This window comes from Anoplophora glabripennis, unplaced genomic scaffold, assembly GCF_000390285.2.
Source record: "Anoplophora glabripennis isolate ALB-LARVAE unplaced genomic scaffold, Agla_2.0 scaffold451, whole genome shotgun sequence".
Classification (NCBI taxonomy): domain Eukaryota; kingdom Metazoa; phylum Arthropoda; class Insecta; order Coleoptera; family Cerambycidae; genus Anoplophora; species Anoplophora glabripennis.
The window spans coordinates 159,129-183,851 of record NW_019416652.1 but is presented as its reverse complement, the minus strand read 5'-3'; the positions used below and the strand labels follow the sequence as shown (position 1 = coordinate 183,851).

At 36.0% G+C, this 24,723-nt stretch overlaps 1 protein-coding gene across 2 annotated transcripts in view; it reads right to left on the bottom strand.

Annotated features, from left to right (window-relative positions):
* LOC108909678 (potassium voltage-gated channel protein Shab) overlaps window positions 1-24,723 on the bottom strand; it is a 193,582-nt gene that overhangs the window by 145,616 nt on the left and 23,243 nt on the right. The gene's annotated exons all lie outside the window — the stretch shown is intronic.

Here is a 24,723-nt window from a genome sequence, read left to right as displayed (position 1 = left end):
CAACATAAAATAACACTATTTCTAATAATTGTTATTAGTTAACACGTGAAAATTTAGAAAATTGTTATTAATTGTTGACAAATCTGTCACACCTCAATATATTATTTAAGAGTCGACATTAACATTATGTTTTAATTTAGAAAATATCGTTTAACGCAAAAGGGGGGCAACCTTGTAGCAGCTTTTATTGTTTCTGATGAGAATTCTAACAAAGGGTTTTCGTTAACAAAAGGGTTTAGAAAGACGCGCCTTTTTTAGTGAATCCGTGTTATTTCCACTATTTTACCAAGAAACTAGCACAGACAGCAAAATTTTATATAATATATCACTTAATCAGTCTATGAAGTTGCGATATAACCGATATGCTTCCAACTGGCCGATCCCCAAAGCTTCACGAAAAGCTTAACGGAAAATAACGAACGTCGTTCGATCCAAAGCAACACATAGCAACCGAGTGGGTTCCGCCCTCCAAAACAAGAAACTACTACAAATATTATGTTGATAAAATATAAATGATTACGTTATTGTATCCATAAATCAAAACAGATAACTGGTGGTTAAATATTTAATATTAAATATATGTATAACTAACACACGGGCAGTATTAATTAAGCCATTTTAGCTTACTATACAGTGTCCGCAAATTTCACCGACAACGTTTGAGTGCATATTAACGACGATAAATAAATACGATCTACGAAAAAGTTAACTAAAATATTTTTAATTTTTGAGGTACAAGCCTTCAAAGTTGTCAAAAATAAAATTTAATTTAATTAATAACTTCATAACCCTTTTACCGATCGCTTATCGTTTAAAATTTGGCACATTTATTTGGACTATTATGGCATATTATTTCTTAAAGCTTTAGTCAAATCGATATACTGGGTGGTAGTTTCCTCCGGTTACCTCCCCCTTGTAGCAGTGAAAACTTTTACAGTGGTCGTATTTTTTTTTAAACGAGTAGCAACAGGGGAAAGGTCGTTTTATTTAAAAAAACATATGGTCCCGAGAAAATCGCCTACAGAAAACCATTATTGAGGAAAATGGCACTATTTGCAGGTCTGTGTGTTTCGGTTTGTGTTTCAGATTTAAAACTTTGAGTTCAGTAGGCGATGAAAACAAAATGTTGATTGCTGTGGCCAGGGAGACTAGACAAGGAGCACGAACTCATACGGGAAAATTGACAAAATTTGTGCAAGAATGGCAGAAGTTACTGATACTTTTTACCGCTAGGGTCGTAAGTGTTCCATGTGTCCCGACGTGAATGTAGCATAGATACGAGTGAAGTAAGCAAATAACCAATTTTATTTTAAAATGAGTAGATATATCAGGGAGTCTAGATAATATGTATACTAACCTAAAAACTAAAAGTCAAGTCAATAATTATAGTAGTAAATAACAAGTTTCGAAAATAATTTAAATATGGTAAGAGTATGTGCAGTGAATGGCTGTCAACAGATTTAAATGAAAAACAGTACGTTTGTGATCTGGATTTTCAATCTAATGATGTCCAGCAGTTCTATATTACAATTTTACCAAACAGTGGGTTAATATTATGGCAAAAGGTCGAATAACTCGGAAGTTGGAAGCTGCTCATTTGATTCGCAATAAGGTAGAGAAATTTTTAAATAGAAAGATTTCATAAGTGAAAATATTGTTTAATTGAATGATGCATTGTTTCTTTATATATTTTGTAGCAGCAACAATAACAAGAACATCCGCTACACCAGCAACAACAGGTGCAGCAGCTACAACAAGAGCAGCAGTTACAACAACAAGAACAGCAAATAAATCAAGAGCAATGAAGTACGATGAAATTATACTGGAAAGTGAGCATCCTGTATCATCTAATAAAAGAAAAGTTCTGTTGGCGTGTGATGAGGTCTCGATAAAGCAACGAAAATGTTCAGACTATACTTGATTTATTTCTACATATTCTTGGAATTTATATTATATGCATAAATAATTAAATTCGTATCTTTCAGATAAATCTTGCTTGTGATGTAGTTATTACCATTACTGAATTGAATAAATCATTTCCAATTAGTTGCTGTTTCTTTTCGGTTTGTAAAAAACTGATTGAAATTCAGATATCGAATACAATTTAAAGAGAGGATACGTGTAGTAATCGATGCTGATCGATCTGTAATGGTAATTGACTACTTTTACTAAATATTTAAAGATGGAAATCAATTGTTTCATGAACATAATGAAATTTTAAGAATAAAAACAAGATAGACTGATAAGTATTATTTATTTTTAAGAAGAGTTCCTGTTATTTTTTAATATATATTTACTTTTTTATGAATATTTATTTTTATTTTAATTGCAAATAATTTCGTTTTTTGATTCAATTAATAAAACATTGAAATTTTTGGTATATAAACATTTTATTTACAAAATATATGAAAAAAATATAGAACATTGCTAAAATATTTCTTTATAATACCTTATTAATTTTGGTCTATGCTCTACTTTGGAATAAGTCGTGGAACCATGTTACGTTCGAATTAAATCAACAATTTTACGAAAAGAATTAAATTTTACAGCAATTTTTAAACACCCAGAAAACTGATCGATTTTAAACAGTTATAAAACATTTATGTTACCTATTTTTTATGACCTTTATAATGGAGTATATTTTATTAAAATTTTGGTATCAATTGGTTGTCATGTTGTTTTAGGCTTCTCAACATTTAGAGAGACATATCACTCTCACCTTCAAAAGAAACAGTTCCAGATCTCTTCTGAAGAAGAGAGCGATATGTCTCTCGAAGCATTGAGAGCAGTTACCCTAATATAGTATATTATTAGAAAAATTATATTATTATTTCAAAAAAATATGGATTGTGATATACTCTCTTATATGAATTCCTTCCCTATCGTCTCTTTTGTCATGCAGATTTTTATTATTTTGATTTGGAGGGACATATGCAGGTATATTAATATTTTCTTCAAGCACTTCTAAATCATCATGTAAGGGCCGATCTATTTTTATATGTGTCCCATCAATTATTGCTATAACCTCTGGAAATCCATATCGGGCAAAATATTGTTCGATTACAACTGCCTCATTACCTCGACCATTCTATAATTTGTGGAGGCAAGTTACTTAGCAAGCATGTAACTTTTCTGGTTATTGTAGAGGCAACTTAAAGCAATGCCAGAATGATGGGTGAAATAATTAGAAATGGCAAATATTTCTTCAATTCTATTAGCTACTTCCCTGCTAACACAGAAATGTTAAAAAGACGGCCACTATATAAGTAGTCCTTATTTTTTACTCTTTCTGTTTCTTAGAGTAAATCTATTCATCATCACTTAAGCTGGACGATGCGTCTAATAAGCCATCTGAATCCCTGGACTCAAAATCAGACAACTGTAATATTTTAAAAAGTTTTTATATTACGTTTTTTTATTACCACAAATAGAAATTTCGCATTAATAATACTGTCGTGAAGTATGATCGCATTGACCGACCATATTGACATGGGCCCTCGGTGGAGACATCGGAAGTTCGAATCGAGCCCCACGTTGGGCGCCATGTCGTGAAGTATGATCGCATTGACCGACCATATTGACATGGGCCCTCGGAGGAGACATCGGAAGTTCGAATCGAGCCCCACGTTGGGCGCCATGTCGTGAAGTATGATCGTAATGACCGACCATATTGACATGGGCCCTCGGTGGAGACATCGGAAGTTCGAATCGAGCCCCACGTTGGGCGCCATGTCGAGAAGTATGATCGTAATGACCGACCATATTGACATGGGCCCTCGGTGGAGACATCGGAAGTTCGAATCGAGCCCCACGTTGGGCGCCATGTCGAGGAATATGATCGTTTGTATCGGCCACGACGGCATGGGCCCTTGGTGGAGACCTCGGGAGTTCTAATCGAGCTCCACGCTGGGCGCCATGTCGCGATATATGACCGTTTGTGCCTAATATTTGAGAATTGTGCGGGGAATTTGTAACATGGGCTCGCCGCGAAGACGTCGAAGCAGGACTTCGAGCCCCACGTCGAGCGCCATGTCGTGAAGTATGATCTGAATGTTGTGTTTGGTCGGCATGGGTCCTCAGTGGAGGCATCGGGAGTTCTAATCGAGCTCCACGTTGGAAACCATGTCGCAACCTGTGATCTGGGATGTTAGTTCCCTTGACCGGGTTCCGCGGCAGGAACGCACGGAGTTCACGGGGATCGTCGCTATCGACGCCCGGTCGCACTATATTCTCTGACGATTGGAATCTGTGGTGGATATGACCTACAGACGTGGTGTCTAGGACACGAGCTCGCGGGGGAGATCTCGACGAAGAAGGTCGAGCTCCGCGTTGAGCGTCGTGTCGGGTTAGACTTTCTTGATATGGACCACTTAGGCGATGATCGTATGTTCGGGGGAAATCATGAGAATGGACGGGCGACGTACAAGTATTGTTTTGATAAAAAAGGCCGGCTTCGTCACCTATGACGTAGTCGGCTAAGGGGTTTTCGCTTACTATGGCACCCGAACGCGATGCGCATTGCTCCCGCTGGATACCACTTCGTAAAAAAGCTGAATGAACTGTAGCGTCGTCACCGACGGCTAGCTCACGTTCCGAATCACCCGACATCGGAAGTATTCCACTACCGGGGCCAGACCGTGAACCGTGGTTGGACTCATGGGATTCCCCGGACCCTACCAGTTGGTACGTAGGTTGAACCTCGTCCCGAGTATCTGTGGGTGACCCACTTCGTGGTAACTCTTGGTTGCTACTCGGATCCGCGAGTGCGTCGTGAGGGGTGGTCGAGATGGTGCCAGTAACTCGCGTAGCAGCGGACCTCAACGCGTACGGCGCTGTGGCTGCGCCGTGCCGCGTACTTCCGCGAGCCACCATCTTCGGTCCCTCAGACTCTTCGCGGAGCATCGATATAGCGTTGGCAGGAGAGGCCATTTCCTCTTTCACCCCGAATGTCGAGAGATCTTTCGCCGGCAAACAGGTGTGAGGGCAGTTCGTGTGACCGCTGGTCTCTCCGATTTGGGACGAGGTCTCGTCCAGCTCAGTCTTGATCATACTCACACGATCTAATTTATTATTCGTAGTATTACCTTCGAGGGCACCAATCCTCGTAGCACTGGATTTCGTAGTCGCGTCGCAGGGGTTCATCTTCCCCGTACGACAATGTCGGAGCAAGCTCTTTTGCTCCGAAAGTCTTGTAGACGTCTTGTAGTAAGCACTGACTCTACTATTAAATGTGGGTCTCTCGAGGGAGCCCTAGAAGTAAGGATAACTTCTTTACTAAATTTGGAAGTACGCCGCCACAATAACGTGCGTACTATTGCTTTGTGCCCGTGGGTCACAAAGTAAATGCCTCGTAGGGGTTTGACGAGGAAGGTTGCCTCGACGAGTGACCGCCTAGAAGTTTGACGAGGAAGATTGCCTCGGATTTGCAGATCTCAATGGAGTCTGAATTGTAGGTCTCGTAGGAGCCTATGTGTGTACTTTGTACCGAGGTGCGGGTCTCTCGATGGAGCCGGCACAGTCGGAATCAAAGTCTTCGTCGGAGGGTCGCAAGCCTCGGACGGTATGCAGGTCTCTGGAGGAGCCTGAAAGTATCGCTGTTTCGTCGCAGGGGGCGATCGAACAGGATCTTCGCCTCAGGTTGGGCTACCTCGGGCGGGACGCAGGTCTCTGGAGGAGCCTGGAGTATCGCTGTGTCGATGCGAATGGCTATCGCACAGGATCTTCGTCGGAGGTGGTCAGTCTCGGACGGTTTCGCAGGTCGCAAGTGGATCCTGGAGTTTACCGCTGTTTCGATGCAGGGGGCTATCGAACAGGGTCTTCACCTCAGGCTAGGCTACCTCGGGTGGTTGTCTCGTTAAGCGAGTAGTGGTTGCAAAGCACTATCAATATCACGTCGAGGAATGGCAGCCTCGACGGAAGCCTCGTGAAGCGAGCCTGTGAGCTTGAGCTCCAAAGTTCTTGAGCTTGATGACAGGGTTTTTTCAATCAAACCGTGGAAGATATGTTAAAAGTATATATTGAATAAAATTAATAAACAACAAAGATTCACAATTAACATATACAAGTTATTTACCATGAATAAGATTTGTTACAATTCGCTCTGTATCGCTTTCCGTCTCATGTACTCCCACTGAAGTACTGTAAACGTCAAAAGTAGACGTTCGATCACTTTTGTGGGATTTCCATACTTTTGGCGGACCGGGCCTTGAATTGTCCGCCAAAATCTCGAACCAAAATCATCCATCGTCCCCATCAACGCCGGGACTCGTTCCCCTCTGGCCTCTACGGATTGTCGATGTCGGCGTCGGGGATTTTGGAGTTTTTTCCCGGTTTGGGAAAAACTCTACCCGCGGTCTCGGCTTAGGCTGCCGAGCATCGCATCCAACCGCCAGAGCGGTGGAACCTTCAGAAGACGGTCCTTTCGGCCCAAAGACGGGGAAATTGGAAAGATAGGTGATATTTTCCCCGTCTTCGTAAAAGGGCTTACGGAGGTCTTATTTCTTGATGGATTCATTTGAAATTTTGTCTGTAGATACACGGCATGACATAGTGCCGTGGTTGGAGGGTTCGACCGAGATCGCGCGGATACTTTCGGCGGCAGCTCTAAAGGCGTGAAAACCTATTATGGCTTAGCTGGCCGTTAGTAGTCGGGCGATTCGGTTCGAATTTGGATATGACAACCACCTAGCGATACTCTAGTGTGGTTGGAGGGTTCGGCCGAGATCGAATGAGCGGAACGGCTGAAAACGCGGAAAACGTGAAATCCGCGTTTCCCCGTATAACGGCGTTTTGGCTCATCCGATTCGGACGAAAATTTAGTAAGATAATGCTAGCGACTTGAGGAGTGCTGCATTAAATTTTGACACCGATCGCTCAATAACTTTTGGAGTTATTGGCGATAGCGTCCTTGACCAATTCAAAAGGGTGGTGAAATTTCTAATGGCCATTTCCAAATGTCATCGTGAAGCGTCCCGGGGTTCGACTGCAGGTTGCGAGAGCAGCGGCAGTGGTCACTGCGCGCCGGGATGGCAGACCCAGGCGAGATCGGTCGCGATGCGGGTGACACTGGAAAGGTCGGTGAAATTGGTCTTTAACGCTCTGGGAGCGCTATCGCCGTGAGGATCGATGTCTGAAGACTCTCATGGAGGCTTTTTCATTCTGCCCGGCCGACGGCGATTGATTTCGCAACCGTGGCGGGTTTTTGGTTTGAATTGGAAAGGTAGGTGAATATGATTGTTTCGCCTCCTTTTCAATTCAGCGGTCTCCGGCATATCCGTAGGTACAAGATTATGACTTCTATGAATATACGGGGTGTTCTGAAATCCTGGAGCTCGCTCGAAGGGTGGAATACGACAATACAAGATTTACTATTTTTTATAAAGGGAACTTCCTGTATAAAATGTGACTATTTTTTACTTACATTAAACTAAAATCGTTAACAAAGTAATTATCAAAAACATAAACCTTACTTTATAGGTTATTAACAAGATCACGTCATAAATTCATTGTGCGCATGTACCAAACCAAAAATTTCTTGAATCGGGAATTATTTTGATCATTTCTAACTGATTGAAAACTAGTTTGTTTCTTTTTACGAACACCAAATTCTTCTGATAAAGCTAATAATTTTTTTATCTATTTAGTTTATTTTTTATTTATTTTAAAATTTTTAACACATCATAAAAATGACATGATTGATTTTAATTCAAACTACCGTTTTTTATCTCCCCTCTCTAACCTGTACATATGGGACACTAGCGCCCTCTTAATTTGGTAAGATATTTGTTTACGTGGAGTTCGGGCTCCTTGTGTAGTCTTCATGGTTCGAACGTTGAAGTGAAACAACTTCAAAATCAGAAATTGGTTTCAAAATCAAAATGCAGCGGATCCCCAATTTATTAACAAAGTGCTATGGACGGATGAGTGAGTATTTTTTTAGCCGTACTGTAATTTTAAATAGGGGGGTACCATACTACTCTTTGAAAAGCGATAAGTCACTACGTATACGTACTATAAACTGAATAATTAATTGAACATAATACTAGTCATTTTTTTTTCGAGTATTCGTATTCAACTCATTTTTCACTATCTTTCTTTAAATTTACTGACATTATGACTGAATCACTCTGTATATTCCATACTTGTTAGTATGCTACGTGCTGCTGTTATATGGTCTGTTGTTTCTATATGCTCTCAACAGAGCATGTCTGGCCGTTTTTTTGGGTTCCTTAATGATGTGTTTATTATAATACCGTGTGTCAATTACCTGATGTTGTGTGGCTATCATAAATCCCTTTGTTTCGCTATAGATGTATGTTTGTAATGTACAGGGTGTTTCAAAAAGACCTCCCGTAGATATAGCGGGTGTTAGTACCATAAAAAAAGAATTTTTCTTATGAACTATATGTTTACCTCCTCTTGTTTTCGAGATACAGAGCGACAAAATACATATTTTGAATAGAATTTTTACGAAAATTTCCATACGGTGCGAAATATTTTTATGAAATTTGGAATTCCGGACTCCAATTTCTAATGTACAATTTTATTTTCTAAAAATAATGTACTCTTGTTAGAACTTCCTAATGTGGACGGTTTTCGAGAAAAAGACTTTTAATTGAACTCTTACAATATTACGGTGTATAAAATAAGTGACTTTTCTCAAAGTAGGCGTATGTCAAAACTTATTGATGGATGTCTCATAAACAACGCGTACATTCTTAGTAATATTTTAAACTCTAATTAACACTAAAATTTTGATATAAGGTCAATTACAGATTGCTGTGATAAGTTTATAGATTGTTGGTAAGCATGTTATTGAGGGATACTTGGCTGCATTGTCGGTCTTTATCTTTGGGTTTTAGATAAGTTAATCCATTGTGTTAACGTGGCTGGTATTATATCTGAATTAAAAAGAAGTTTGTTAAACAGTATTGAAAGTTGTGTATGGGTGGATCTCAATCTCTTTAACCAGAAGTGAGCTATTTTATTTATACCCGGTGCTTTCCAGTCAAACATCGGGATTAATGATTTTTTAGATGCCTTCTGTGTTTTTATGCATTTCTGTCATGTGTTCAATTGCATCGTTTCTATCAATTTCCTTTTGAATTTAAGATGTTTCTCTATTATGTTACATTCCCTGATATCTGGTACTGACCAGATATTGCCCCCGAATGCTTCTAGGCGGATTTTTAATAGCTTGCTCATGTTTTCTATGATTTAATGGAATTTCTTTAGATTTTTCGAAAAAACCGTCAAAAATCGACTTTTCTTGTTTTTGCTGTATCTCTTACAGGTTTTGAAACTTGTTACTTGCTGTAAATGCAGCCCTCAGCAAACAAAATAATTGCCATTTTTTAAATGAAAAAATGTTAAAAATTTTTCGAGTTATACCGATTTTTTGAAAAAGAGGTATCTCGAAAATGGGCTCTTCTTGCTCGACCAATAGTCGTAGAGAAATGAATCAGGGCTCCTCTTTTTCCTTAAGAGTTGTACTTTCATGGAAAAAAAAGAGTGATAACGATTTTTATTTATTATTTTATTCAAGTGTCCAAAAATAACTGAAAAAAGTAAAAATTTTTTGGTCTCGTTTTTCTTGAATATTTTTTTCGATTTTCATTTCTCGATAATGTCTATTACAGGAATCAATTGCTGGCATTTTTATGCGAATTTTTTAAAGAAAACGTTGCTCTACGACCTTCTGGAGCCGAGACAATTTTTATTTTTTTTTTAATTCTACAGGCCGCTATTTAATTGCTACAGCGTCCATTCTTACAGAGATTGAAGTTACAGAGAATTAAGTTTTCGTTTTCGTTACCCCCACTCCGCCGCTCGCTACAGTTAGCTCGCGCCGCGCTCGAATGGTTCGGTTTGAAGCACAATTAAAAATGCAGAAGTGGCTAAAATGAACCACAGGATTTTTTTATTGAAAATAGAAGTCTTCAGCTTCGATCTCTGTAAGAATGGACACTGTAGCAATTAAATAGCGGTATGTGGTTAAAAAAAATGTATATATCTTGGCTCCAGAATGTCGCAACGTTTTTTTAATACGCGTAAAAATGCCAACAATTGATTGTTGTAATAGATATTATCGAGAAATAAAAATTGAAAAAGATATTCAAGAAAAATGCGACCAAAAAATTTTTAGTTTTTTCAGTCATTTCTGGACACTTGAAATTAATAAAAACGTTATCATTCTTTTTCACCATAAAAGTACAACTCTTAAGGAAAAAAATGAGCCCTGATTCGTTTCACTACGACTATTCGTCGAGTAAGAAGCCCATTTTCGAGATGACCCGTTTTTCAAATAATCAATATAACTCGAAAAAATTTTAATATTTTTTAATTTAAAAAAGGTCACTTTTTTGTTTGTCGAGGGCAGCATTTACAGCAAGTAACAAATTTCAAAACCTTAATTTGCAAGAGATACAGCAAAAACAAAAAAAGTCGATTTTTGACGGTTTTTTCGATATATCTCGAAAAGTAATATAACAATCGATATATTTAAAAGTACGAATCGACAGATTTTTTTAATAGCTACAACTTTCTCATTTAACTTTTTCGATTGGAGTTTTTTTATTAGCGAATAACCGTTTTTTGACTTTTATGAATTTTTTAGGTTAACTTCGCCGTTTATGCGCCACAGGAAAAAAACACTATCTTTCTTAGAATTTTTTTTCCTATTGCATCATATTTTTTGTTTTCAGGTGGTATTTTTTTAAGCTCTTCTACCTATTAATTGGAGTATAGTGCTTGTAATTGCTGTTCCTTGTTGTTTAATTCACAAATTAGTTACTCGTTTACCATTTCGTCTATAATTTTCATTTTTCTCTTTGATAAATTGAATTGTTGATATTGTGTCAGTTATTTTTTCTATTATTGTCATTGTCATTGTTATTGTTATTGTTATTGTTATTGTTATTGTTATGTTATTGTTATTGTTGTTGTTGTTGTTGTTGTTGTTGTTGTTGTTGTTGTTATTGTTATTGTTATTGTTATTGTTATTGTTATTGTTATTGTTATTGTTATTGTTATTGTTATTGTTATTGTTATTCTTATTGTTATTGTTATTGTTATTGTTATTGTTAGTGTTAGTGTTACTGTTACTGTTACTGTTACTGTTACTGTTACTGTTACTGTTACTGTTACTGTTACTGTTATTGATATTGTTACAGTTACTGTTACTGTCACTGTTACTGTTACTGTTACTGTTACTGTTACTGTTACTGTTACCGTTAATGTTAGTGTTAGTGTCATCGTCGTCGTCATCCTTATCGTCATCCTCAACGTCATCCTCCTCGTCGTCGTCATCCTTGTCGTCACCGTCGTCGTCTTCGTCGTCATCCTCGCGGTCGTTCTCCTCGCCGTCTCGTCGTCGTTCTCGTTATCGTCCTTATAATCGTCTTTGTCGTCGTCGTCATCATCGTCGTCGCTCTCGTCATCCTCCTCGTTATCGTCGTCGTCATCATCATCGTTATCGTCATCGTTGTCGTCATCGTCGTCATCATCGTCGTCCTCCTCGTCGTCCTCGTCATCCTCGTCGTCATCATCCTCCTCGTCGTCTTCATCGTCGTCGTCGCCGTCGTCGTTGTCAATCTTAGATTCTTTCCAAACCGCAGGAAAGGTACATTCTGATATATGTCTACTTATTTATAACTAGCGGCCCGTCCCGGCTTCGCACGGGTGGACATTTATTTTAAACAATTTGGGATATAAAAAATATAGCCTATGTTACTCAGGGATAATGTAGCATTCTAATGGTGAAAGAATTATCGAAATTCGTCCAGTAGTTTTTGAGTTTATTCGTAACAAACATACATACATACATACAAAAATAACTACAAATCTTTCCTCTTTATAATGTTAGTATAGATAAAAATAAAGCACTTACTTAAGCAAGGAAAGATATAAGTTAGCATTTTTTTTTGTTCAGTTGTTCAGTAATCGACATGAACTGTAGCACCCATACTTTATCTTATAAAATACATTAAATAACAAATTTTTTTTATTAAAAATCCAATACACGTCAAAAATGACACATGAAATCATAGCCTACTAGTCGTAAAAGTGCATACTTTTCTTTTTGTCCGATTCAATTAGTAATAACGATATTTCACAAAATCCCGATTTTCTCAAAAACAATTATTTTTTAGAAAAATTTGTAAAGGTAAAAAAAAATTTAAAATTAATTTTCCTGCAATACTGGGAAAACTATTTAATAATTGGCATACTGATAAAAAAATTAATATCATTTTAAAGCGCCCTACCCCTATAGTCCGGCCCCCATTGCGCTTCCAACAAATTCATATTTTTACCAATTAAATATAACAATAAACGCAAATCATGTACCAAATTTGGTTGCTCTATGTTAAGGCATACTTAACCTGAAATATTATTGTATTTTAAAATGTAACACTCATCTTCAGAGGTCAATATCTCTTCAACGGTACATCTCAGAAAAAAAGTATTACATAACAAATCGGCATATTTTAAAATCCTCTACAAATGCCTGCTCTGTATCAGTAGAGTTATGAAACACCCTGTCTGATACCAATTTTAGTTTAGTTAGTTTTTGATATTTAAAAAAAAACGCGAAATTATTTCAATTTTGATTTTCTTTTTCTGAGTTTATTACATTATTATTGTTCATCGATTGAGGTGCCACGTAAACTGTCAAAATTATTTTTCAGTTGGCTGCCTTCTGCTAGTCCTAAATAAAACCGAATATATCAACAAATACGTCCTTTTAATGAAGTATGTTTACATTTTGTCGAATTATTTTACTAATTATACTGAAATAAATATTTTCAACGCCTAAACTTTTAGAGGTTCCCTGATGATTAAGATGTTTGAACGTATAATTCATAATACGAATACAAAAAACATCAGCTGATCAAAGTCATGCTTTGTGTGTTATGAAGTCTTTTAATTTAGGATCCACCCACGTACATATATTCGACGTGAAATGGTTAGCACCTATTATCTGATGTTCGGAATCACTTATTTACTGTTTAATGACTGCAAGTTTTATTTACGGATCAATTAATAGGCCAGGAAATATAGAGTTGCATGCGACTTTTTGTTTCGGCAAGCTGAAGTTATCACTATAGATGCTAAATATTATGTACAATACAATAACATATTAGTTTCCACAGTCATAAAACTGGGGGGAAGATTGTTTACAGGGTGGTTAATTGTATAATTTTTACGTACATTCACGTTTTTCGCTTATAACTTTTTTCCGTTCATTTCCACGAGAAAACAGTAGTTTTCCGAATATGTAATAATATATAACTATATCACGCGCGTGCGTCGTATATTTCATTTTGCAACTAAGGCTAAAAAATAAAAAAACTTTCCAGGTTGCAAATTTGAAATTAAAAAAAAATATAGATTTCAATGTATTATTATGAAATCTACCATGAAAAAAATCAGTGCGATTGTGGAAGATGTTCGGGATCGTCCAGACCAATAATTAGTTAATTTGTTTATAAGGCCATAACTTGTAAACTATTCAACTTATCGATTCCAGATTTCGTGTGAGTTATTAGGCAGTGGTAAGGAATGAGAGGATGCGATGCCAAAACGTTCTGGTAATAATAACGCAGTTTATAACTTTTGATCTAATCAATATGTTTTGACGCTCGAGGGCTAATTCTGCAGGTCTTTTGAAGACGAAAAAAAAAAGTACTTTACTGGTTTCTCGTGGAAATGAACGAAAAAAAGTTAAAAGCGAAAACTAAAATTTACGTAAAAATTATACAATTAACCACCCTGTAAACAATCTTCCCCCCATTTTTATGACTGTGGAAACTAATATGTTATTGTACATAATATTTAGCATCTGTAGTAATAAATTCAGCTTGCCGAAACAAAAAGTCGCGAAATGGTCATATCCTAGCTCTTTTTCCTGGCCTATAATATCCTTTTTGCACTACACGGGTTAAAAATACCGTTTTAGTCACTAATTTTAAAGAGTAAGGCGTCACTAACACAAACGACGTTCACCCCTGAAGATATGGGCCATCAAAGTTTCCAAACAAAATTATGAAAATTGGCTGTAATTTGAAAACCGAACGAGGTACAAATAACAAATTTTTNTAATATGACATAATAATCTCTCTACTGAGATAAAGATGATAATTTATGACACACAAAATCAATATGAAATTTCCAGTTTAATGCACTGTCAATATGTACTCCAAGAAACTTAGTTGTAGATACCTGTGCTATGGACTTATTAACATCTCGTAATAAATAGCTTTTATTAATATTTAAATATCTAGGAGTGAAATGGATAAACATAGTCTTTGATGTATTTACATGAAGCTTATTATCTTTGAACCAACGAGAAAACTTATTTACTATACTTTGCATGTTCTCTATTGCCTCATTCATATCATCTCCAACTGAAAGGTAGGTGTTATCATCCGCATAAATAATTAGTAGTAGTATCTATGACAACATTTCAACATAATTTTAGTTTAAACATTTGGGCAGGAATTGTAGAAAATGTGCTTGTCGGCACTTTTGTTTTACATCATCGACTAGGTGCTGTTGAATATTTGCAGTTCTTAAATGAGCATCTACCACCACTTCTGGAGGAAGTACCATTAAATGTACGTCAGGCCATGTGGTACATGCATGACGGGGCTCCTGCTCACAGCACTGTAGTAGTTAGAGGTGGCTTAATTTAAATTACCCGAATCGTTGGATAGGTCGCGGCAATGAGGCACCTATCTCTTGGCCTGCACGTTCTCCCGATCTAACGCCCATGGATTTTTTCTTTTGGGGACATATAAAAAGTATTGTTTATGCGACCCCAGTTGACAGTGTTGAAGAGCTACAGGAAAGAATATTCGCGGCGGCTGATGAGATTCGCAACAATCCCATAATTTTTGCTCGAGTCCGTAACAACTTTGATAAACGTGTTAGGTTGTGTTTAGAAAGAAATGGCAATTATTTTGAAAATGTCCTTTAACTAAGTTTTTTGTTTTTTCTCTTTTTGATAATAAATTATTTCTTAGTTTCGTTTTCATTGTACTTCTATTTAATAAAAGTTTCTGCGACATTCAAACAGTTATTTGTGCAACTACTGTAAAGAGTGTGTATTTGTTGTACGATGCATGAAGTTTGCAGCTCGAGACGAAGTTGAGAGCTGCAATCATGTTAAGTGCAACAAATATGCTTTTTGCACATGTTGCACGCAACATTTTTTCTACGATTGTTTTTATTTCAAATTTTATTTAACAGTATTTTACATAATATTAAAATTTTAACTGACAACTGGAAATTAATTGCGCAAATTGTCAATGTCAGACGTTAGGTACTTATGGATATGCTTAGATTAAACTTGTAATCAATATTTTTTTTGTACTACTGTAAAAAAAGTTAAACTTTTGGCACAGTAGGTAGTGCAATAAGTAGTAAATTTTGCACGATCGTAGAAAAAAACACTTGTAGCATGTCCACATATTCATCATTAGTAAAATTTGGCATAATTCTTGTTAATTTACACCCAAAAAGTATTTAGCTGATAACAGTGACAACTTACAGAAGAGTTAATTGTGACAACTGGCATGACAGCAGCACACTTAGTTTTTCTTTGATTGATTGCAATCATATACGGTGTGAGGTGAATGGTAATACATTTTATTTTTTTATTAATAAACGAAAAGTTTTAAAGGAAAATTGCTAGAGAGGTAAAAGTTTCTAAAAGAACCAGTTTATCTAATGCGTATTTTTGGATATCGAGTTTTTACGAAATATAAAAGTTATGGCAAAAAATGGCTTGAGGGGTGGTTATTTCAACCCCTTTCGAGGGGTTAAAATTTTCGAAAAATAGTTGAAAACTCGCATCTGTATTAGTAAACAACCTGTAAAAAATTTGTTATTTGTACCTCGTTCGGTTTTCAAATTACAGCCAATTTTCATAATTTTTTTGGAAACTTTGATGGCCCATATCTCTTCAGGGGTGAACATTTTACTAAGGCGATTTTTTGCAGATCGTGTTCTTTTGAAATGTAGATTCACTGGTATCATTTATGCTACTCCATTCAAAAACACCCTGTATATCTCTAACGTACGTCAAACCAGTAAATAAATAGGTATGGGAAATAATTTTAATTAATAGTTAATTTTGTATATTTCAAGCAGGAGGACATAGTTCGACACTCAAGTGCTTTTATTTATTCCTTAATATACAGGGTGTTTCCTAAGTACGGTCCGCAACTTCAGGATACAATTTCTTATGGTTTAAAGAAAAAAAGTTCCTATAAATATGTGGCTGGAAACGCTTAGATTCCGAGATACAGGCTGAAATTTTAAAAATATATATTAATATTTGAGATAAATTTGGAATAGAAAATGATAGGTTCTTAAAATTTGGCACTTATTGTGCGTTGGTAAAGAGGTGCATTTTAGTATAAAGGCAATTTTTATCTGCCGCCACTGGCGTAGTTAAGCTTCAGTCAGTCGCCGTTTTCGTCATAAAATGTAGAACGCCAATGTATTTTTTATAACAAAAAAGGTGTCTTGAATTTTTTGCCTAATAACCTATTCTTAGAAAAATGGCCGGCTACTACAAACAACAATCCTAGAAATAGTCAGTTTCGACATAAAATCGAAGCAGATGTTGAAAATGGCCACATTCTGATAAAACGCACGATTAAAACGTTTCATCATTGATTGTCTCACTCGTTCAAAAATTCCTGGAGAATTTTGTATGACATCACAACTTTGAATTATTCGATTTCGTAACTAGTTTTCATATAGTACAGGTGTCTTACACATAAGAGACTTAAAGGTAACCCCTTACATAAAAGTCGCAAAGATTCATATCGGGACTGCGAGCTGGCCGAGTTTGGGGACTTACGCGTCCATTCCAGCGATTAGGAAAGATGTTGTCGAAGTACTGACGAGCAAGACGGGTGAAATGAGCTGGGGCACTATCGTGCATAAACCAGACATTAGCTCTTACCTGTTCTAATGAAACCTTTAGTTCTTCGGTTAGAAACTGCCTATACTAGTCACCAGTTAATCGAGCTGGTAAAAAGTATGGTCCAATAGGATAGTCATGAATAATTCCTATCCATACATTCAGCGAAAATGATTGCTGAAAACGACCATATCTTATTGCATGCGAATTTTCGTCCGCCCGAAACTGTTCATTATGAAAACTATTCTCTCGCGAAAAAGTTGCCTCATCAGTAAATAAAATTTTCGTCAAAAAATTATTAGTAAGTGCCACTGTATGGAGTTACCACCTACTAAACCTCTGGCTGAAAATCACTGGGCAGCAGAGCTTGTATCCGTTATATGTGAATAGCTGACAAACTTTCAAAATTTTCCACAGTCTTTGGACTTACATGAAGCTTCCTGGTACTGGTCGAAGGATCTTTTTCTATCTCTCGAAGCATAGCTTCTTCTAAGTCTGGGATTGTTAGTTGAAGGTCTGCCTGGAACTTTTTTACTACGCTTAAAACTACCACTTTCACTCAATCTGAGATATAGCTTTCTAAATGTTTTAGCACATGGCGCTACTCTGTTAGGCTAACGTTCCTAATTATTCGCCATACTCCTTCCGCATTCCCATTTGCTAAGCTGTAAATGAAATGCATCTGCGTCATTTCAGCATTAGTAAAGTTATTCATTTTCGAATTTTATTATCTAATCCACAGTTTTGATTGACAACTTATAACTAGAGCTGTCATAATTAGCCACGCACCAAAGGAGTGCGGATCATCAACTTAAAATAAAGTGAACAGTGAATATAAGATTTACGCCATTGTATCATTTTGAAACACGTAAATTATTTACGCATCGTTGCCAACGGTTCCATAATATGGATGGAATCCGTTATAGCTCGCATCACCTGGTATGTTTCTACTATGTTTCAGCGAAACTAATTCGCGGCGGTGATAAAATATCTTAATCTGAATCTACTTCCAAGCCATAAATTGAGTCTTTTGGTCTTAATACTTATTACTTTATGTTTATTAATATTCATTTTAAACATTTTTATAAATATACAAGTATGCATATACCTACTGAATTACATTATTGTTTATATTTTTTTAGTAAAAGAAAGTATTGTTCGTTATTTATATTATCACCAGATGCACTTGAAATAATACGTGTTGAGTGCGGCTTTGTTGGGCCAATTCACTTCTGATAAAGCTGTGGTGCTGACTTGAGTATATAATTTATTACTCTCCTTGCCTTTTTTTATTAATTTTATAAACCCTTATTTTCAACCCCGGATCCGGAAAGAGCGGAAAATCTACGTTCAGATGATATATCATGTATGGGGTCCATTTGATCCCTCAAGGTCATGTGACGGTCAATTTTTTCTTACTGAATGTTTCCACCCAAATGACCCGGTAAAGTTAAGGTTTAACGAAAAATGTGTCAGATAAACGTTGCAAAATTTGTAAGTGTTTCGATAACCTTGACTTTGACGTTGGATACAATTTTCAAGGTAATTTCAAGGTTAACTTCGATTTTTTACGTGAGAACTCTCATTCTTAATTCTGGATTCGGAAAGAGCTGAGAAGTCATCATACATCTGAACAACCGTAATTGAACAAAAATTAGGAAAAGTCAGTTTTGACCCATATTTGGGCTAGTTTTCACCCAATGTATTTTTTATAACAAAAAACCCAAATAGTGGATTTACTGAGAAATATCAAGGTCAACGGTAAATGTTACTAATGGCATCGTGTTCAGCGCCTTAAAATACTACGAAAATGATATATTTGGACAAAGTCTAGGAAAAAATCAGCTTTGACCTATATTTGGGCGTTTTCGTCCAAAAATGTTACTTTTCTCCGAAATTTACCGCGAGTTCATGAATTTTAACTACAGGATCGTGTTCAACGCAACGAATTCCTTCAGAAATGATATATGGCTCTCTTGAGTGTGGACTTTTTTTTTGTATGGCTGTATAATTTATGAATTCTTTCACTTTCAACAAATCGACATGTAACTTAACGAGCATATCTGGATTATGTTAAAAACTTAACAAATAAAACAATAACACGCGCGAGTAATAACATAACGTAAATTGTTGTAAGAAATATAATCAATTATTATTTTTATTTTAACACCGACATCACGTTCTGTAGAAATATTTCAATATGCTTACGCTACTTCTCCTCTACATAAGTTGGCATAGGTCATGAGTCACTTCCAGAGGTTCTCAATAAGTTTGAAATGTCATATTTATTTCTTTTTTATGTGTACCTTTTTGCTTTGCATTATTTGCCAGAAACATTTATTACTGAATTTTACTCATATCAGCTAAAGAAATTATTCGAGTTTGTAAATACCCTGTATAATTGAGTTAAAGAAATTCTGGACCATTAGTTAATTAATTAGTTAACTTCTAAAGAATAATTCGATTTACTAAAACTCTTTATACCTAAAACGCGTACAACACATGGTGGATTAATTATAATCCATCATTATTAACTGTTAATGAAGTCAATAGGCATATAACTAATTGTGCCTTGTCATAGCAAACACAAATTAAGTTAATCGAACTTGAACAGTAATGTAAATTAGTCACTGGATAAAATACCTTTCCGATTATATTTTTGTATAAAATTTATTTGAATGATTATAAAACTAGTATATACAGGGTGGTCCGAATTTTATGCAGGAAACTTCGAGGGCAGATAGATCTCTAGATAAATAATAGGTGTTTGCCTTATAAACATAGGTCTGGAACGGCCTCGTTTTAGAGATACAGGGTGTTGAAGTTGTTAAAAACAATTGTTTTTTTGTTTATATCTCCGGAATCTATTAACCGATCTCAATAAAATTTGGTACAGATAATGTATGACAGTAGGCCTTACATTCCCTAAAATATGAGCTCTAAAGGTTCAACCAGTGGTGTACAACTGGACAGGGGTCCCTTTTTATAAAAAAAAACTACGCCACTGTATTTTTTACAAGTTATTGTAACGGATTTATATTCTAATGCACTAAATACGTAAAAAAGGTAACTTGAATTTTTTCCCTAAGATTCACCGTTCTCAAGTTATTCATACCAATACAATCCCCTTGTGGCAGACACTTCAAACCATAATATTACAAGAATATTTATGTTTATGCTTAAAAGTAAGTGCAATTTGTAAGCAGATCAACAAAATGATTTCCACATCACCTGTGAGGTAGTGTTCCTAGTGTGTTTTAGTTTCTCCTGGAGGCTTAATCCACTATCTTTACAAATAAGAACTATTTAAATGAAAATAATAATAAAAATACATTTACCAAGCAACAACAATTAAACAAGAAATGAAATTAACGTTACGTATTTGCAGCAATTGTTCAAAATGCGAACCATCCACATCGATACATTTCTGACAACTTCTATTAATGATTAATGAAATTACCTAACTAATATCATGTGGTGGTTTTCTTTTAATTCATTACACCCGTCTCCTATTCGCTGCAGTAGTTGTGGTGGAGTAAACTTTACTTTTCAGATAGGTAACCCCAAACGTAGAAGTCCAGGGGGTTTAGATCTGGCGATCTGGCTGGCCAAGAGACTGGATTCTCTGCACCATTACGGTTGACATTGGCATTTGGTCTTCAACTTATCCATCGCCCCATATAATTTTTAAGCCATTCTTGTATTATTCAAAAAATGCATATCCTAAAATATCCTAAAATGCGCAGGAGCACCATCCATTTGTATCCAGCTATTTTGTGGTATATTTAATGGAACATCCTCTAATAATTCAAAAAGATCGTTTTCTAGAAAGTTTAGAAATGCTGGGAATTTAGATGGGGTGACAAGAAATAAGATCCGAATTATTCCGAGCCACACTTTCACAGAAAATTCATGTTGAAAAGATCTTGTCCGAATTTCATGAGGATTTTCTTGTGACCAAATATTGTGAAAATTCACTAACCCCTCGCTTTGTGAACGTAGCCTCATCAGTCCAAAGTATTTCTAGTAAGAATTCTGGATTATGTTTCGACTTTAAAACTACCACTAACAAAAATTCAGGTATGTCTACATCTCCCGGAAGTAAATTTTGCAAAGGTTGTAAATAGTACGGATTTCTACCATCCTTATGTAGAACTTTTCAAATTTTCGACTTACTCACCCCAATGTTCTTAAAATTTCATTTCTGTGTCTTTCATTGCGCCGTCGTGATTTTCCAAATATCGTTTTAACCCAAAAGATGAAAGCGAGGAGTGTAAAGAATTTTATTGATGTGCTTTCAAATTGCACTTACTTTTAAGCATAAACATAAATATTCTTGTAATATTATGGTTAGAAGTAACCGCCACAAGGAGATTGTATTCATATGAATAACTTGAGAACGGTGAACTTTAGGGAAAAAATTCACGTTACCTTTTTTACGTATTTTGTACATTAGAATATAAATCCGTTACAATAGCTTGTAAAAAATACAGTGGCGTAGCGTTTTTTTTATAAAAAAGGGGTGACCCTGTCCAGTTGTACACCACTGGTCGATCCTTTAGAGCTCATATTTTAGAGAATGCAAGGCCTACTGTCATACATTATCTGTACCAAATTTTATTCAGATCAGTTAATAGATTCCGGAGATATAAACAAAATGTGAATTTTTTTTAACAACTTCAACACCCTGTATCTCTAAAACGAGGCCGTTCCAGACCTATGTTTATAAGGCAAACACCTATTATTTTAAAGAGATCTATCTGCCCTGGAAATTTCCTGCATAAAATTTGGACCACCCTGTATGGGGTGAACCACAACTGGTGGTTGTTCGCAATTATAGGAAAACGAAAAGAACAAATAGGAAACCGCAAGCGCGGAATTTGGACAGTAATTCCTGCATTTGGTAGGTACTATATAACTAACTATGCATGCATAATTTTAATTCTAATTGTCAGAATCGTAGACATGGAGGGATCTGCCCCATCTTAAAACATAATTTCTACACCTATGACAATTTTAGAATAGTTATGTAACATTACAACAACAATAACAATAAAATGCAAAATTATTTTAATTAATACAGGGTGTTTTTAAATGAAGTAGCAAAAATGGTACCAGTGTATGTAGAGCCAAAAATAAGAGGATTGAAGTAAAAATACCTTATTTGAAAGTTGCACCCCTGAAGCGATATACCCTCTTAAAGGAGGGGATTGAAATTCACATTTTAATTTTTTTCTTTAACATGAGGAATGCTAGAGACACGAAACTTGGTATGAGTATCCTACTAATAAATAGACAACTTTTCAATATTTGTTCGATTATTGGCGTATTTTATAAAGGAGTGAAACAGTCAACCCCATTGCAATATTTTATTAGAAATTTTTTATGAGGCAAATTATTTGTTTAAAAATATTTATTGGGAAGACTGATTTATTACGCAACTTTTTTACCTCTTGTAATTTTTCGATAAAACCGATAGTTTACTAGGAATAAAATGAGATCACTAAATTCACTAAAAAGGTAATTGCGAAAATTTGTAAAAATAAAGTAGGCGGATGTCATAACAAATAAATTGTTATTTATCATATTAATAAATTGACACTTTCTGTCAATCCATAATTAGTACCAATTGATTAATTTATTAGAATAGCAAATAATAGTTATACCAATGACGAATATGTTGACATGCTCTAAGTGTTTTTCGAATTCAGAAAAAATAGTAACGCTGCAGTAACACCACCGACCGATTCCTCATAGACAAACATTGGCCTCGGTGAAATATGAAATATTTGGAGTGAAAAAAAAAATTCATAATGATTATTGATTTATTGATTTTTTAATAATTTGCGGACATTAAGTCGTCGGACAGTTAGATCACTATTTTGTACAGTAAATTTAAAAGTGGAAAAAATTAAAATTAGATATATGGTAATCGATTTATCATACCCCGTGAAAATTCCGATTTCCAGCTGTCGGACTGAAAAAACGCAGCTTGAAATTTGTCGGACAACAATAGTTTTTGACTGAATTAATTATTTACAATTAATTTTACTAAAAATTACCTATGTGGTAATTGATTTTCAATACCCTGTCATTTTGGCATGTTCCGGCCGGTAGACACGTCAATGTCGGAAGAATTTCTGTCATATAAATTTAAATCGGCATTTGCAACAAAATTTCCAGTAACCTAAGCTAAAAAAAAAGATGTGGTCTTGCCTTTTCAAGAGGAAAAGCGAAGGAATCGAAAAAAGTCGCAAAGGAAAAGTGTGGTAGACTCGTCAAAACGAAGCTCCTCACGAGTTATAAAGTATGTGGTAATCAATTATCCAGGGGGGGCCTGTACTGTGGACTGCTATACTTGAACGGTGTGAGTGCATCACGAGCATTCATTATTAATTAAGCATCAAGTAGAGCTCAATTGAAGCATTTTAAAGGATTGTTAAGGGATGATGCACCGTTAAAATGTGACGGAATTTTTTAACCCGTTGGCGGACTTAAATAGTTATTTACACCATAAAGGAGGTAAGTATTATTTTTATTACTCATGACGGGTAAGTCCTATCTTTTCGCATATTTTTTAGGTCGGTAACTAGCTGTTTGCCCACTCGATTTATTTGCGTGCGTTAATCTTACTTGTCGCACGCTAATTGCTAATAAAACACGCAAAATTTAAATACCTACACACTCGAAAATATTATTTTTAAAAAGTGACATTTAAATGACAGTTATTGATGTCACTTAAATTGAAAAAAAATATGGTGGACCCCACCGGGGCTTCGCCCCTGGACTCTAAGATTTCATTGCATTCGTAATAAAAAATAGTACATATGTGCAATTCGTGCGGTTTTCTATTGCCCACTTGAGCGTATAAGCGCACTCACTTCGTTCGTGCGCTAATCTCCGCTCTCGTGGGCAATAGATAACTTACCGCACTTATGGCACAATATACTATTACCAGTCGAGGACGATTTTGCGCCCCATCGGAACGAGAGCTGGCAATAGAGTCCGACTGGTAAATTATACTTAACTTAACAGTTCTTTATGATTCATGAAATAAAGATTAAGTTTTATTTTTTGATATTTCTTCTTGCAAAGTCGGCTTGGTGGTTTGGATTTTGTCATTTCTAAGGTGTTTATAAACAAAGCTACAAAAAAGTTGCAATTTTGCTGGTTTTTAATTATTATTTCTAAATGCGTAATTTTCAATTTCAGAAAATAGTGCCAGAACAAAAATACTGATGTTTCTGAAATGTCACTGCTAGCGTATTTCATGTAGAAGTCAAGAACTTTAAAGTCACCGGCGAGTGAATATTCAATGATTACGTCAACTATTTTCATAGAGGAGAACGTGGATATATCAAAATACCCCAAGACGAGAGCATTTTTGAAACGTAAGAACGACGATTATCTCATTCAGGCACCCGATAACATATACAGAGTCGGAAAGTCCCCATGGTTCATCGGCCGTTACGTGAGAGCGATAAAGAAAGTCATAGAAATCCGTGCGATAGAGAAAGATGGCTCTAATGAAGGCGTCTAATAGTCACCGCCCATTTCTCCCTTCCACAAATAAGATCCACTTTTTATTTGTGGAAGGGCGAAATGGGCGGTGACTATTAGACGCCTTCATTATAGCCATCTTTCTCTATCGCACGGATTTCTATGACTTACTTTATCGCTCTCACGTAACGGCCGATGAACCAAGGGGACTTTCCGACCCTGTATTTGCTAATGAAGGTAGTGGCGGTCTTAAGCATTGCAGGAGCATGCCGTTCTGATGAGTTATGCAA